Below are 16441 nucleotides of genomic sequence, written 5' to 3'. Positions count from 1 at the left end.
GAATCATATGATTTGAGTCATGTGATGTATGGAAATCTTGGTACTTGGGAAATTAAGACTAATTCCTTGTTCACATAAGTATATGAGTCAAGTGAAGGAATAAAGGATCTGGTACGCATTGTTGTGTGCTAGGTCAAGTCCTCCACAAAGAACAGTAAGATTATTCGTCATGATTTACTAAAAGTCTAGTAAATGTGGTTATGCTTACAAGATTAAGTGTGATTCTGAATCATTGAAAAGTTTCAATGAATGGCAGAACGAATAAGAAGAATCAATTGGGCAGAAAGATAAAAGTTTCTCCAATCTGAAAAGATGGGAGAGTACTTTAGTATCATGTTTTATGAGCGTCTTATTGATTATGAAACCATATCACAATTGATCCTCTAAGGACACCTTAGTGCACTAGTATGGCTAAGAAGAGGAATCAGAAATTGTTGAAATGGTTAAATCAAAAGGTGAATCATACTTCGTTCCAAAAACAAGTCTTAGAGTCATACTCCAAAATTATGACTTGAGTGACACATCTTAAGAAGTTCTAACCCACTCATCAAATGTGGAGTAGAAAAATGTTTTTTTCTACTCTTGCAATTTTGAAATTGGTATGTTGTGATGTCTTGGATAATATAAAGACCAACTAAGACCAATTGTGTGTAGTGTTTGTCTTGATAAGAATCCGCACTAACTCTTGAATATTTGTTTGTCAAGAAAAATTTCTCGACAAGAGAAAATTATATGTCAAGAGGTCAGTGGGAGTCTAAATGATCTTGAAAAGATTCAAGAACTAATCAAGAGTAAACCTATTAGATACTAGCACACGACTTGAGGTTTGTAACCTATTGTGTTGACACAATTTTGTTTCTATGCCATTCCAGTAAAGTTACTTATGCATATGAGTTATACGAGTTCTCAATAGACTGCATAAAGGCAATCACCTTGTTCAATGAAAGTATATTGACTAGTATAGGTGAGCTGCTAAATAACTTGGAAGCAATGGTGGGACCCCTGATGGCAAGCAATTAAGAATGAACAAGTTCTGTCCATAAGAGTTTGGATTTGTCACAAACATTATCTTATGATTATGGTTATGACAAATTCACATGGATAGGAGCACATACACCATAAAATCTAAGTGTCATAAGGTTTCTCTCCTTCATGAAAATGATTGTGAGGAAACGTTTTCACTAGGAAGATTTTAAGGAGATAGCAATTGTAAGAATTGCATTCTCAAATCCGATCATGATTACGGCATCCCTCTTCATGGTTCGAATTGTGAGATTTGGCAATTAGTCTTAACATTTAGGACTTATTGCTATAAGTTTTGAATTAGTTTAGACATACCTGTGAGCTATCTAAGGAAAAGTGTATGAGTTTGAGAAGCTTAGATAAAGGCTTATCGAAGCATATCGTATTAGAAATATGAAATTTAGAAGTTAATAAGTATTGATTTCTAGAAGTCCAACTGTTTTCTAAATACGTGTGAAAGCTAGTGGGAGCATAAATGTTATGCTGGTATGGATATATTCATCATGTTAGTGGGAGCATGATTATTATTTTAAGTGTTGCAAGTTAGCAATATTAATTATAGAAAACAAAAGGTTTCACTTTGCAAAGTTGCAGGGGTTGAAAAATTGCTTTTCTATAATTAAGGGAAAGAATATTATACTTCATTTCAATATCTAAAAGCTTGGATCAAGAAATTTTAATCAAATTTAGTCAAAGGACATATATGGATGTTATGTTGAAAAAGATTCAACATAAAGGAGTTCTATATATAGCAATATTATAGCAAGAAACTGGTAAAGTATCACGTTATGAATCGTGCCCCATACGCTTCGGGTATAGGATCGATTGCATATGCTGTAATATTCGAACGTTCTAATTTTTCCAAATGCCTAGGGCGTTAAGAGGGAAAAAGAACTAGAACCGAATTTGACTAAAATAACTAAATGACTGTCGAGGACAATCTAAGGTTCGCCAAGGATTGGTCACTTGTGGGCAGTTGGAAGTATAGTAACGAATGGACCATAATGACATTATTATGATTTGATATGATTCTATTAATAATGAGTTGTCGTATGGAAAATATGGAAATGTTTCCATATTGGGAGTTGGATGTTAAGAATCTATGTCTAGATAAGAAACTTTTATGCAAGAATGATGTTTAAAGGAATGTACTTTGAATGTGAGACTTTATATCTATGGAATTGCCTTGTAACAATATCCAATAGAGCACTTTGTAACTTCATTGGCAAAGTCTTGGTGACTTTGGCGCTATGAACTTACGAAAGGATCATTGCATAAAATGTTAAAATCTAACATATTCTAATAGTGGCAAGAATTTTGTATTCGTACACTAACGATAAGGATTTAGGAATTGTGAAATGAGTATCATTGGAAATGTGTTCAATTGATCTATTTCACAAAGTAAGGGCCATAGGAAAACACAGTGTGCATGCTTGGAGCATGGGACAACTGTTGTTATAATTCAAGTAATAAGTTGATTATCCGAAACATTATACAATGAATAATGAGTAATCAATATGGTGATTAAATAAAGGTGTTTTATTTATAACAAAAGATTGGGGCCATCTAGGATTAGTATTATTCTTGTGTTTCACTTTGCATGTTTTGACTTCCCGAATAATATGATTATTCAAACCTTCCACAGTCGATCATACTTTGGAAGTAGGTATGAAAGAAGACTTTCATGAATCCGACTGTGGATTGTCTGAAGCGTTTTAAACATAGCAAACGTCTGCTACAGTGTTCATGAGTGCTCATGTAATAAGATTATAGTATTGGATTAAACCTACGCTCACTTGAATCACTTCATGGGTTTTATCACGAGTGTTTAGTGATATGATAATATCTTATATTCTTGAAACCAAGACATGTGAGTTGTAATTTACAAGTCGGTTGCACATTAATAATATGTAAACGCACTAGTAACTTCGTGTTATAAAACATATTGTTGTGTGTGATTTGATGAGTAGGTACAAGCGAGCATTTGAGTCGAAGTTTATTCGTTCCTTTTACCCAATGTGGGATAAAAGTGATATTTGTGGGACCCTCGATGATTTAGTGATGACACCCCTAAGCGCTTGGCCAAGCCGGGACTAAGTTGATGTGTTCAACTGTAGTCTACTGTCAGTCGTCATAAATCGGAAATCGGGAAACAACACATGAACAGAGAGTATGATTAAATCCATGTCTCAGTTCATATGATATCTAGAATGGAGGAATATATGACCCTTATCTAAAGGATGCGTTACTGATAAGATCAGAGTTGACAGTGGCTTTTGAAAGCTACGATTGCTGATCAGGTTCTGAAGTCATATGCAAAATAGTTATTAGACTTATACAAGTGGGAGACTGTTGGATTAAGTGTCTAATCCCATAACTATTTTGCTATGTACTTGACCCGATTATGAGCATGGTCCTTCTAGGTTGCCTTCACCATAGCAACAAATATGATGAACTAAGGAGAAAGAGGATTAATTATGATTTATTAATATATTATATGAATATTATATTAAAAGAGAAATCATATTGTTTAATTAATATTAGTCAATAATTAATTAAGAATTAATTTTGTGGCTAAAAGAGATTAATTAAATAAAGAGGACTGATATTGCAATTATATGATAGTTGCAAATTGGGCTATGGATTCCTAATGGAAAGGGCATTGGACGAAATCTATGAGAAGACCATATGATTTTCGTCCAAGGGCTTTCTAGAGGGACTCCATGGCTTGCTTAAGGACTAAGCAGAGAATTTGGGTTTCACCTGAAACCCTAGCAGCCCACACAAGTATATAAAGACCCCTTAAGCCTCCAAAAACGTGTCCAACCTTCTAAGAGAAACTCTAGGACGGTTTTGGTGTCTCCTCCATCTCTCCTTGTTCATCTTGTTGCTTATGGTGTTTGTGACTCCATTAGAGGTGCAACACTTGAGGCACTAGGCTTTCAGAAGTCAAGATCAAGAAGGATTGTGATTATTATTGTTACATAACAATCAAGGTAATGATTCTAACCCTAATCGTATGTCAATTTCAGATTTGTATGCTAGTCAATTAGGGTTTATTGCTTTGGTATTCAATGTTGTATGTTTACTTAGAAAAACTTAGATCAAAGCAATTAGGGTTGCATGAACACCATAGGAATGATGTTTTGCTCATAACCCAACAGTACGTTGGGCGTACCAGAGGGTACGCTGGGCGTACTAGGCACATAATGAAAACCCTAAATGAGGGAGTGTCCCTATATAAAGAATAAGATAGCCTCATTCCTGGCCACCATCCTCAGACAACAAACCCTCTCAAACCCTAAATACTCGTCCATTGAGCTTGTGTGGCCATTTGTGAGCTATCGAGTGATCTTATGTTTCTTTGGAGTGAAGAAGGAGCCTTGAAGAAGAAGGAATGGGATTCCAGGCTTTGGATCTGAGCTTATCTGAGTTAGAAGCTTCATGTTGAAGTATAAAGCTCAAAGCTTTCTCACTCTTTTGATTTGTACGTCATTTTAGTGTATTTTAGGGTTTTAGTCCCAAAGTTGGAGACTTTATGAGATATTGAGCTCCAAAGATTATTATCAACTTCTTTGAGTGTCTATAGTGGTGTAGAGTCATAAAAATCGAGACTTGGACATTTGAATCAACCCATGCATGAAATATGTGCATTTTGAGATAAGAATATGAGAGTTTTGGGTGTTTCTGAACTTTGGTAAGAAAGTCAATAAAGTATTGATTTCTAGAAGTCCAGCTGATTTCTGAGTACATGTCAAAGCTAGTGGGAGCATAAGAGTTATGATAATAATCATCATGCAAGTGGGAGTATGATAATTATAATAAGTGTTGCAAGTTAGCAATGTTAATTATAGAAAACAAAAGGTTCAATTCTCTTTGAAAAGTTGTTTTGCTATAATTAAGGGAGAGGATTTATACTTCATTCCAATTCTAAAAGCTTAGATTGACATTTTAATCAACTTTAGTCAAGGATATATATGAATGTTATGTTGGAATGGTCCAACATAAGGAAATTCTATATATGTTGCATTCTCAAAATTCAATTATGATTACGACATCTCTCTTCATAGTTCAAATTTTGAGAACATGGCAAATAAAAAAAATTTATAGCATAAATTGGGTCCCATATGCTTCGGGTATAGGATCGATTACATGTGTTATAATATTTATCCATTCTAAATTTTTCAAATGCCCAGGGCGTTAAGAGGGAAAAAGGTATAGAACTAGATTTGACTAAAATGATTAAGCAATTGTCGAGGACAATCTGAGGTTTGCCAAAGATTGGTTGCTCATGGACAATTGGAAGTATAAAGATATGACCATATTGACATATTCTGAAAGGAGACAACTCTTGTTCAGAAGTGATAGTCAAAATGGGAATATGGAATTGTCTCCATAGGTGGAAGTTATTCTTTGAATCTGTGTAAGATTAGAGAACTTAATGCAAGAAGGGTGTTCAAAGGAATGTACTTTGAATGTGAGACTTCGTTTCCATGGAATTGTTTTCCATTGGAATACTCTGTAATGTTTGTTGCCAAGTCTTTGTGACTTGGGCATAGTCATTACATGGGGATCATTGCATATAAGTTTAGAATTTAATAGATTATAGTAAATGGCAAGAGTTTGGTATTCTTACATTTACAATAAGGATTGGGATTGTGAAATGAGCATCATTGGAGTATGGCATAGCTATTGTTTGGACAAACATAGTGTGCATGCTTGGAGCATGGCATGACTATTGTTTTTAATTCAAGTATGAAGTTGATAATTCGAAACATTATACAATGAATAATGAGTAATCAATATGGTGCTTAGATAAAAAGTGTTTTTATTTACACTCAAAGAGTTTTGGGGCCATATAGGATTAGTATTATTCTTGTGTTTCACTTTGCATGTTTTAAATTCCAGAATAACTAGGTCATTCTTTCTAAATGACTAAGTTATTCAAACCATTCACAGTCGGTCATATGTTAGAAGTAGATATGAATCAAGACTGTCATGAAGCTGGTTTGTAGATGTCCAAGGTAGTGGACATAACAAGAGTTGCTGCAATATTCGTGAGTGCTCATAAGTTCTGAGTATTGGATTAAACCCACCCTCATTTGAATCACTTCATGGGTTTTATCACGAGTGAATCATGAGACGATAATATCTTATATTCTTCAAACCTAGAGATATGAGTTCTTGACTATGAGTTGGTTATACATTGATTGCACGAAAACGCATTGGTAACTCGATGTTATAAAACGTGCATTTGTGTATGATTCAACAAGTAGTTAGTACAAGCATATGAGTCAAAGTTTATCCATTCCTTTTACACTTAAAGGGATAAAAGCGATATCTGTGGGCCCCTCGATGATTTAGTGATGACACCCTAAGTGCTTGGCCAAGCCTGGACTGATTTGATTTGTTCAATTAGTTGGTCGTCATAAATCAGAAACCAGGAAACAATAAATGGACAGAGAAAGTGATTATAATCCATGTCTCAGTCCATATTATATCTAGAATGGAGGAATATATGATCACTTATCTAATGGACGCGTCATTGATTTGTTCAAAGTTCGACAGCGGCTTTTAAGAGCTACGATTGCTAGTCGGGTTATGAAGTCGTACTTGCAATAATAGTTATTAGACTTATCCAAGTGGTAGACTGTTGGATTAGTTTCTAAGTCCATAACTATAATTTGTATATACTTGACCCGACCCGGCATGGTCCATTTGGGTTGCATGGCATCGGGACATTTGGATAGACCTTTTGTGAGAAGAGGATATTTGTGACATATTAATATATTATAAGTTCTAATATATTAATATGAAATCATATTATTTAATTAGTATTGATCAAAAATTAATTTGGAATTAATTTAGTGATCAAAAGAGACTAATTAAATATATAAGGATTGATTGTGTAAATCATTGATTCTTATATATGTGGGCTTATGATCCATGATACCTTATGTTGGGCTAAACCCATGGAGTGATCTATGGATACTCCATTTAGGTTAAAACCCATGGAGCATAAGGAATGGGTAAAGTCATGAGTTACATGGTGTAACCCTAATATGCCCACTATATAAAGACCCCATTGGTTGGTGAAATTGGCGCTAAGGCATACACAAGAGGGCAAGCCGATTTCTAGAGTGAAGTATCTCTTCTCATGGTTATTCCAAGTTGTTTTGATGTTGTGAACCATTTGAGGTGTCACACTTAGGGCACTAGGCTCTTGAGCTCCATGGAATCAAGCTACAACAAAGAGGTATGTAATTCTACTAGATTTTATATTACATGTACTTTATATTATGCTAGTTAGAACAATACCTTGGAAAAATGATATTTGCATGTATAATAGAGAAAACATAGATCCAAGGTATTTAGGGTTGTATGTACACCATAAGAGTGTTAGAATGCTCAAAACCCAACAGTGGTATCAGAGCCTAGGCTTGTTTTCAATTATACTTGATGCTACATGTTTTTCAAAGTTGAAATTCTACATTTTTCTGCATCTGACTGCTCACCACGACGTGGCAGTCTTGACCACGACGTGGTGATGCCCCTGTATGCAGAATTTCGGGGTTGTGCTTGGTATTGGATGAGAATCATTACCCTAAACTGTTTTTTGAACCTTAAAACCTGTTTTTGATGTGGTAATGATTATGCTAATCCAATTTCAAAGATTATTATCAAAATTTCATGCTTTATATGTGTTTATATGATTCTTGAAATTGTTGATATGATTGTTCATACACTTATGAGTTTTGGTAGATCATAGGAATTATTTTCAAAAATTGTTTGTTAGTTAATTCTTGATCTAAATGTATTTTTAATGGAGTCCATAATTTGTCCTCAAGTTATGGATTACCAAGTTTTTGTGTCACCTTGTTTTATGAGTTAATTTAGATTAATGAAAAAATTATGTGTTAGTTGTTTTCAATCCAAATTGATCTAAAAGATGTTCATGAAATGTGTTTTTGTAACTTGTCCTCAAGTTATATGAAAAGTCACATTTATGAATCTAAAAACTCATAAAAGTGTCATAGGTTACAAAATGAAGAGTCTTTTTTCTCATAAATAGTTTTATTGACTTCATAACTTGTCCTCAAGTTATAGATGTTCAAGAGTCTCTTCATTAAAGTTTTTAAAACTTTAATTAAACTCATAAGTTATGAAAATCCAAGAGTTTTGAATAGTTTCAATACTTGCCCTCAAGTTTTGGAATTTGTAAAGTTTTGCTTATGAATGCTTTAATTCCAAATCAAACCCTAGAATTTTAAAAGTTTAAAATTCAACCCTTATACTATTATTATAATTTTAATTATATAGATATGTATAAGATAAAGTCAATCTTATCGTTAGTAGTCCTCATACACGAAGCCGGTCTATAAGGGGGATATAAGGTTACTGCCTATAAAATGGTAGTTTAATGGGTGTCCACTCTCATTCACCACTTCCTTGACTAGTGGAGGGTCGTTAGCCGAACGTGTAGGATAGGACTCTAATTCTCCCTTCATTAAAAGTATAATGATAAAAAATAAGTAACTAAACACTTATTAATTCCCAATATTAGTTACTTAGAGAAATGTGAAATGGTGCTAACCCATGAAATTGCACTTTGCACCTTTGTTAAGTCGTTAGTGGAGCGTGTGTCCTACGGAAGGATTACTAAACTCAGGAGTAATGGGAACCAATTTTGTTTTTGAGACAATTAAGGAATCCGATTCGCAAGAATCAGAGGACACACAGCTTGAGACTTCAACTTTATCATCTAAGGATGCCCATACAAACTCAGGGGCAACAGTTTCAGTTGTCAGGGAAGGAATTTCTTCGACAACACAGTTGTTGGGAGGGTTACTCCTAGGAACGTAATCTACGCAATTTGAAACACTGTGATGAAATTCCGTGTTCCGATTCAGGGCCAGGTTTATCAAAGGTGGAAGAGGCGTGGAATCAGGACACTTGACAACAATTGGTTTGAACTCAGGAATTAGGGACTCAAAATGGTCAGTGGTCTCAGGAAGTGGAGACAGGGGAGAAACAGGGGTGTCCGAATGTTTGATGTTTGGAACCTCTCCCATAAATGTCAGGTTTTGCAATTCCTTCAGGGGAGTAACAATTGGTTTTGGAAACTCGCTTCCGAGACCAGGTGCTTTAGACCATGGATGACGAAAATTATGAGTCATCCGAATGTCCGCTTCAAGCATGTCTACAGAATTATGCAAAGCATCTATTTTTGCATTGAGACGTTTGTTATCAGAAATTAAAACATTTCGTTCAGAATAGGTGATTTCACATTTATCTTTCAAAATGATACATTCATCGTTTGACATTACAAGTTCATGCTCTAAAGACTCGATTTTCCATTTTTTATCCTCAAAACGTAACCTAATACGATTTAGTTCACAGTCCTTCTTCTCACTGGTTTCTATGGCAGACTCATAGGATTTATAAATGATGCTCATATCTGTTTGGATTTGGGTCAGATAAGGTTCACAAAGAGACAAATCAAAATTATTATCAGAGATCATAGATTTTACCTGCTGAACAATGCTTCGACCGGGTGGGTCATTGGTGGCCATGTAGCAGTAGTGAGGTTCAGCAACATCATCTTCATCTTCCGATCCAGAAGACCAATACCCTTCATCACATTCAACCGTTTGTCTTGCCACCAGACACATGTTCCTGTTGGATTAATGTCTAAGTCCATAACTATAATTGGTAAGACTTGACCCGACCCGACATGGTCCATTTGGGTTGCATGGCATCATGCATTTGGATAGACTATAATGAGAGAAATAACACTTAAGGTTGGTTAATATATTATAAGTTCTAATATATTAATAAGGTTATTTAATTAGTATTGATCAAGAATTAATTTGGAATTAATTAAGTGATCAAAAGGAGACTAATTAAATATATGGGTTGATTGTGTAAATCATTCATTCGTATATATGTGGGCTTGTGATCCAAGATTCCTTATGTTGGACTAAGTCCATGGGGGTGACCCATGGATACTCCATGGAGGTTAAAATCCATGGAGCATAAGGAATGGGTAAAGTTATGAGTTACATGGTGTAACCCTAATAGCCACCATATAAAAGAATCTCATGGCTCAAGAAATCGTGCACTAATGTGTGAGTGTGAGGGCTAGACGATTTCAAGGAGTGTTCAAGTTTCTCTCAAGTTATTCCAAGTGTATTTGGTGTTGTGTGAACCATTTGAGGTGTCACACTTGGGGCACTAGGCACTCAAGCTTCATGAAGACATTCTACATCAAAGAGGTATGTATTCTATCTTGTTATATTTATTATTTTGTATGCTAGATTAGGATAATACCTTGGATGTTCATAATTGTATGTATAATAGAGAAAACATAGATCCAAGGTATTTAGGGTTGCATGTACACTTAGGAGTGTTAGAATGCTCATAACCCAACAGTGGTATCAGAGACAGGTTCTTTTTCTTGTTATACTTGCAAAAGTAGCTGAAAAATCGAGTTGGATGCATATATTTGATTGTTTTGGCTGGAATTGGGCTAGGAACATTACCCTAAGATGTTTTTGGACTTATAAACTTGTTTTTGATGTGGTAATGTTCATGCTAATCCAATTTCTAAGATAATTGTCATAATTTCAAGATTTGTATTAGTTTGTATGTTCATGCTAATTTCTTGAAGATTGATGATTTGAATTATCTTGTTCTTATGAGGTTCTTAAATTAATAGAAAAGTTGTGTGAAATAGTTGTTTTCAATCCATTTTAATCTAAGAGTTGATTCCAAAGTGTGTTATTGTAACTTGTCCTCAAGTTATATGAAAAGTCACATTTAAGAATCATAAAACTCATAAAAGTTGGCAAAGGTTACAAAATGAAGAGTCTAGTTCTAATTAAATGGTTTTATGACTCCATAACTTGTCCTCAAGTTATGGAGGTTCAAGAGTCTCTTCATTAAATTAAAAAAAAGTGTAACCTTAATTAGTTCCATAAGTTACAATAAAAAAAGTTATTTTTTTTTATTAATTAGTTTAAAGTCTTCCATAACTTGTCCTCAAGTTATGGAACTTGAAGAGTTTTTTTTTAATTAAAACTACTTTAAACTCATAAGTTATGGAATTAATTAGTTTTGAATAGTTTCAAAACTTGCCCTCAAGTTTTGGAATTTGAAAAGTTTTCACTTATGAATACTTTAATTCCAAGTTAGCCCTTAGAATTTTAAAAGTTAAAATTCAACCCTTATACTTTATAATATTATAAGTTAATAATATTTATATATATGTATAAGAGTAAAGTCAGTCTTACCGTTAGTAGGCCTCATTCACGAAGCCGGTCTATAAGGGGGGTATAAGGTTACTGCCTATAAAATGGCAGTTTAATGGGTGTCCACTCTCACCCACCGCTTCCTTGACTGGTGGAGGGTCGTTAGCCGAACGGGTAGGACAAGGACTATAATTCTCCTTTCATTAAAAGTATTAATGATAAATACTAAGTAACTAAACTCTTATTAATACCCAATCTTAGTTACTTAGGAAAATGTGAATTTGGTGCTAACCCATGAAATTACACTTTGCACTTTGCTTAAGTCGTTAGTGGAGCGTGTGTGGTTAACCGGCACACTAACCTGGACTTAACAAGGTAGGCAAAGGGTAACTTAATATTTATCATAGTATCGGTGGAGCGTGTGTGGTTAACCGGCACACTGATTAAGGGGTAAATATTAAGGGTACCAAGTATATTTGCATGGTTATTCACACCTTGTTTTGTTATCCTCGGCATCCCAGTCACAAAACCTGAAGGGCACACTCGAGATTGAAACATGCCTTTGAACAGTTCAACGAATCTCAAAGATCTAGGACTTTCAAATCTAATTAAAACCTAATAAATTATTTCGTTTTTCATGGTGGAAATTGGTGAATCGTCATTCACCTACCTTCAAATATTTTATAGCTTAGATTACGACATCCCTCTTCTAAGTTATAAAATAGTTTGTTGGGTCCTAGCCTTAATATTTCATATTGGGTGTCATATTAACGACTTTAAATCAACTATCTTGAATATCTCCCTAAAAGATGTCTGGTCTAGACATTTATGATCTTCCCGAATCTCTTGAAACAAGCTTTCCTAAATGAAGATGATGTCCCATGGATATCATACTTCTTTCACCTCCTCCAATTATTCTCCCTAACCCACAAGTTCCTAAAACGTTTAAGGTCACTCAAGCCCTATTGGCAAGGCAAGGTCGAGGTGTGATCACATCTTGGAGATGTAGTCACATATTGACAAGCCGGGAGAGTTGGGTGTCAAAGTCTTGAGAAAGTTGGTGGCTCAACTACTTTCTAAGTCACATAGTGAGTTCTTTTGGGAATCCTATGAAACAGACTAAGACAAGACCCTTAATGATCTTATCTATGTGCTAAGATCAACTTCCTAAAACGCTATGGACATTGACAATGATGACATTGGATATCCAGTAAAGCTCTCTCTTCCCAATGGAAAGGGATCGGCTATAGTCAACTCGGTTGACCCAATGGTAAAGAGAGAGGCGAAGTCTGAGATAGTCCCATTATCAAGGGTCCATAGGTAACTATTGCCAAAGGAAGGGGCATTGGTTACGAAGCTGCCAAATTTACCTAAGGATGTTAAAGTCAATAAGTTTGGCTCTACTTCAGGTAAAGTCCATTGTCTAACTCTATTAAGTACATGCTGATTCTGATCGCGAAGATGGATTTCAATCGCATGGTTCGGTGATCAGAATTTTGGGCTATTACTTAAGAGTTATGATATTTATATTGCTTAGGAATAGATAACAACAAGGTTTTCATATGGATTGTAAGGATAAGTTTTTCCGCAAAGTTTTAAAATAAAAGAAAAAGGTTTTGATTTTATTTATTTTAAGTATCCTTACAATAGCATTTGTGAAAAGTTGTTGCTTATAAGATTCCATTGATAGCAATATTGGAAAAATGGATTTGATTCTTTCGGTTGTGGTAGTGTCTAATATTACCAAATAAGGAAAGATTCTCATCACCCAAGGTTCAATTGGACCGAAACTTGGAATCATGCAAGTTGTATAGTATGATGAATGAGAACTTTCAGCTTGGAAAATTAAGACTAATTCCTTATGTGAATAAGGAAAGGACTAAGGGATCGAGTACACATTCTTGTGCACTGGTCAAGTCCACCACAAAAGATCAAGAAGACTATTCGTCATGATTTACTTAAGTTCAGTAAATATGGTTATACTTATAAGTTTAAGTATAAGTCTGTAGCATTGGAGAAGTTTCAATGTGAGACAGAACGAATAAGAAGAATCAAAGAATGGCAGAAAGATAAAAGTTTCTCAAATCTGAAAAGATGGGAGAGTACTTTAGTATCATGTTTATGATCATTTTAATGATTAAGATACCATATCACAATTGGTCCTCTAAAGTCATCTTAGTGCATTCTTATGACTAAGAAGAGGAGTCATGAATTGTTGAAATGGTTAAATCAAAAAGATGAGTCACGCTTCGTTCCAAAACAATTCTTAGAGTCATACTCCAAGATTGTAACTTGAGTGACATATCTTAAAGAGGGTTTGTTAACACTAGTCAAATGTAAGAGTAAAAGGTTATCTACTCTTGTACATTTGAAATTGGTAAGTTGTGATGTTTTGGATAAATCAGAGACCAACTTAGGCCAATTGTGTAAAGTGTTAGTCTTGATAAAGAATCCGCACTATCTCTTGAATATTTGACAAGGGAGTCTTATATGTCAAGAGGACAGTGGGAGTCTTAAAGCTCTTGAAAGTTTCAAGACTTAATCAAGAATAAAACCTAAAGTCCTTCACTAGCACACGACTTGAGGTTTATAACCTATCGTGTTGAAAATTTTGTGCCTATTCAAGTTGGCTTTGCATAGGAGTTCTGAGAGTTCTCAATTGGTTGCACAACTACTTGGAAGCAATGGCAGGCACCTGAGCTGCCAAATGGCAAGAATTTAAGATTGCACAAGTTTAATCAATATGAGTTTGGATTTGTCACTAACCTTGTCTTGTGATTATGGTTTTGACAAATCCACATGGATAAGAACACATACACTATTAAATCTAAGTGTCATAAGGTTTCTCTCCGATTCATGAAAATGATGGTGAGGAAACACTTTCACTAAGTAGATTTTAGCTAGATAGCAATTGTGATATTTGCATTCTCAAAGTCGTTAGTGGAGCGTGTGTGGTTTACCGGCACACTAACATGGACTTGTGAGAAGTGGCAAAGGTCTAAAAAATTGAGACTATGATTACGTCATCCCTTTTCATAGTTCTAAAATTGTTTAGACACACATGTGAGCTATCTAAGAGAGGTGTATGATTTTGATAAAGTTTTATCAAAACAATCTAGTATCAGAAATCTGAACTTTGGTAAGAAAGTCAGCTGATTTCTGAGTACATGTCAAAGCTAGTGGGAGCATAAGTGTTATGCTAATAATCATCATGTTAGTGGGAGCATGATAATTATGACAAAGGTTGCAAGTTAGCAATGTTAATTATAGAAAACAAAAGTTTCAATTCGTGAGGTTGCATGGGTTGAAAAAGTTGTTTTGCTATAATTAAGGGAGAGGAAATTATACTTCATTTCAATTCTAAAAGCTTAGATTGAGATTTTAATCGTATTTAATCAAGGATATATATATATGAATTTCATGTTGGAATGGCTCAACATAAGGAAATTCTATATATGGGTCCATTATTTGCGTTCTAAAATTCGATTATGATTACGGCATCCCTTTTCATAATCTGAATTTTGAGAACTTGGCAAATTGAAATGGAAATATTATTTCAAAAGACTGGTTTAGTCTTTATGTGAGACATCATGAATCGTGTCCCATATGCTTCGGATATAGGATCGATTACATGTGCTATATTCATCCTTTCTAAAATTTTCCAAATGCCTGGGGAATTATGAAGGGAAAAGGTATAGAATTGGATATGACTAAAATGATTAAGCAATTGTCGAGGAAAATCTAAGGTTTACCAAAGATTGGTTGCTCAAGGACAGTTGGAAGTATAATGTTAATTCTGGAAGGACCATATTGACATAATCTGTAAGGAGGGAACTCTTGTTCAGAAGTGATAGTCAAAATGGAATATGGAAATGTTTCAAAGTTAGAAATTATTCAATCTGTGTAAGATTAGGAAACTTAATGAAAGAAGGATGTTTCCAAGGAGCTGATCTCCTTTGGAATGCTCTGTAATGATTGTTGTCAAGTCTTTCTGACTTCGTGCATAATCATTAAGAGGATCAATGCATATAAGTTTAGAATCTAACAGATTTCAGTAAATGGCATGAATTTGGAATTCTTGCATTTGCAGTAAGGATTTGGGACTGTGAAAAGAGGATCATTGGAGTGATGTTCAATTGATCTATTTTACAAAGTAAAGATCATAGACAAACATAGTATGCATACTTGGTGTATGGCATGACTAGTGTTTAGAAAACATAGTGTACATGCTTGGAGCATGGGACAACTATTGTTTTAAATTCAAGTATAAAGTTGATAAAACTGAAACAATAAATAATGAGTAATCAGTATGGTGATAAATAAAAGTGTTTATTTATATTCATAGGGGTTGATACCATATTTGATTCATTTATTCTTGTGTTTCACTTTGCATGTTTTGACTTCCAGAATAACTAAGTCGCTCTTCCTGAATGATTAAGTTATTCAAACCATCCACAGTCGGTCATATGTTGGAAGTAGATATGAATCAAGACTGTCATGGGTTGGTTTGTAGAGGTCCAAGTTGGTGGACAAAGTGGTGCTACAACACTCATGAGTGCTCATAAGTTCTGAGTATTGGATTCAACCCGCGCTCATTTGAATCACTTCATGGATTTTATCACGAGTGATCATGAGACGATAATATCTTATATTCTTCAAACCTAGAGATATGAGTTGTTACTATGAGTTGGTTATACATTGATTGCACGAAAACGCATTGGTAACTCGATGTTATAAAACGTGCCTTTGTGTATGATTCAACAAGTAGTAGAACAAGCCATATGAGTCGAAGTTTATCCATTCCTTTTACCTTCGGGATAAAAGCGATATTTGTAGGCCCCTCGATGATTTAAATATGATACATGTGAGTGCTTGGCCAAGCCAGGACTGATTTGATTTGTTCAATCAGTCAGTCATCATGAATCGGAAATCGGGAAACAACAAATGGACAGAGAGAATGATTGATAATCCATGTCTCAGTCCATATGATATCTAGAATGGAGGAATATATGATCCCTTATCTAATGGACAAGTCATTGACAAAGGTCAGAGTTCATCGACAAGGTCAGAGTTCGACAGAAGCTTTTGAGAGCTACGATTGCTGATCGGTTCCTGAAGTCATACGCAATAATAGTTTTAGACTTATCCAAGTGGGAGACTTTTGGATT

Source organism: Lactuca virosa, chromosome 3 (assembly GCF_052849685.1).
Source record: "Lactuca virosa cultivar CGN04683 chromosome 3, Lactuca_virosa_CGN04683_v6, whole genome shotgun sequence".
In the NCBI taxonomy this organism is placed as follows: Eukaryota; Viridiplantae; Streptophyta; class Magnoliopsida; order Asterales; family Asteraceae; genus Lactuca; species Lactuca virosa.
Note: the sequence above shows the minus strand (reverse complement) of the source record.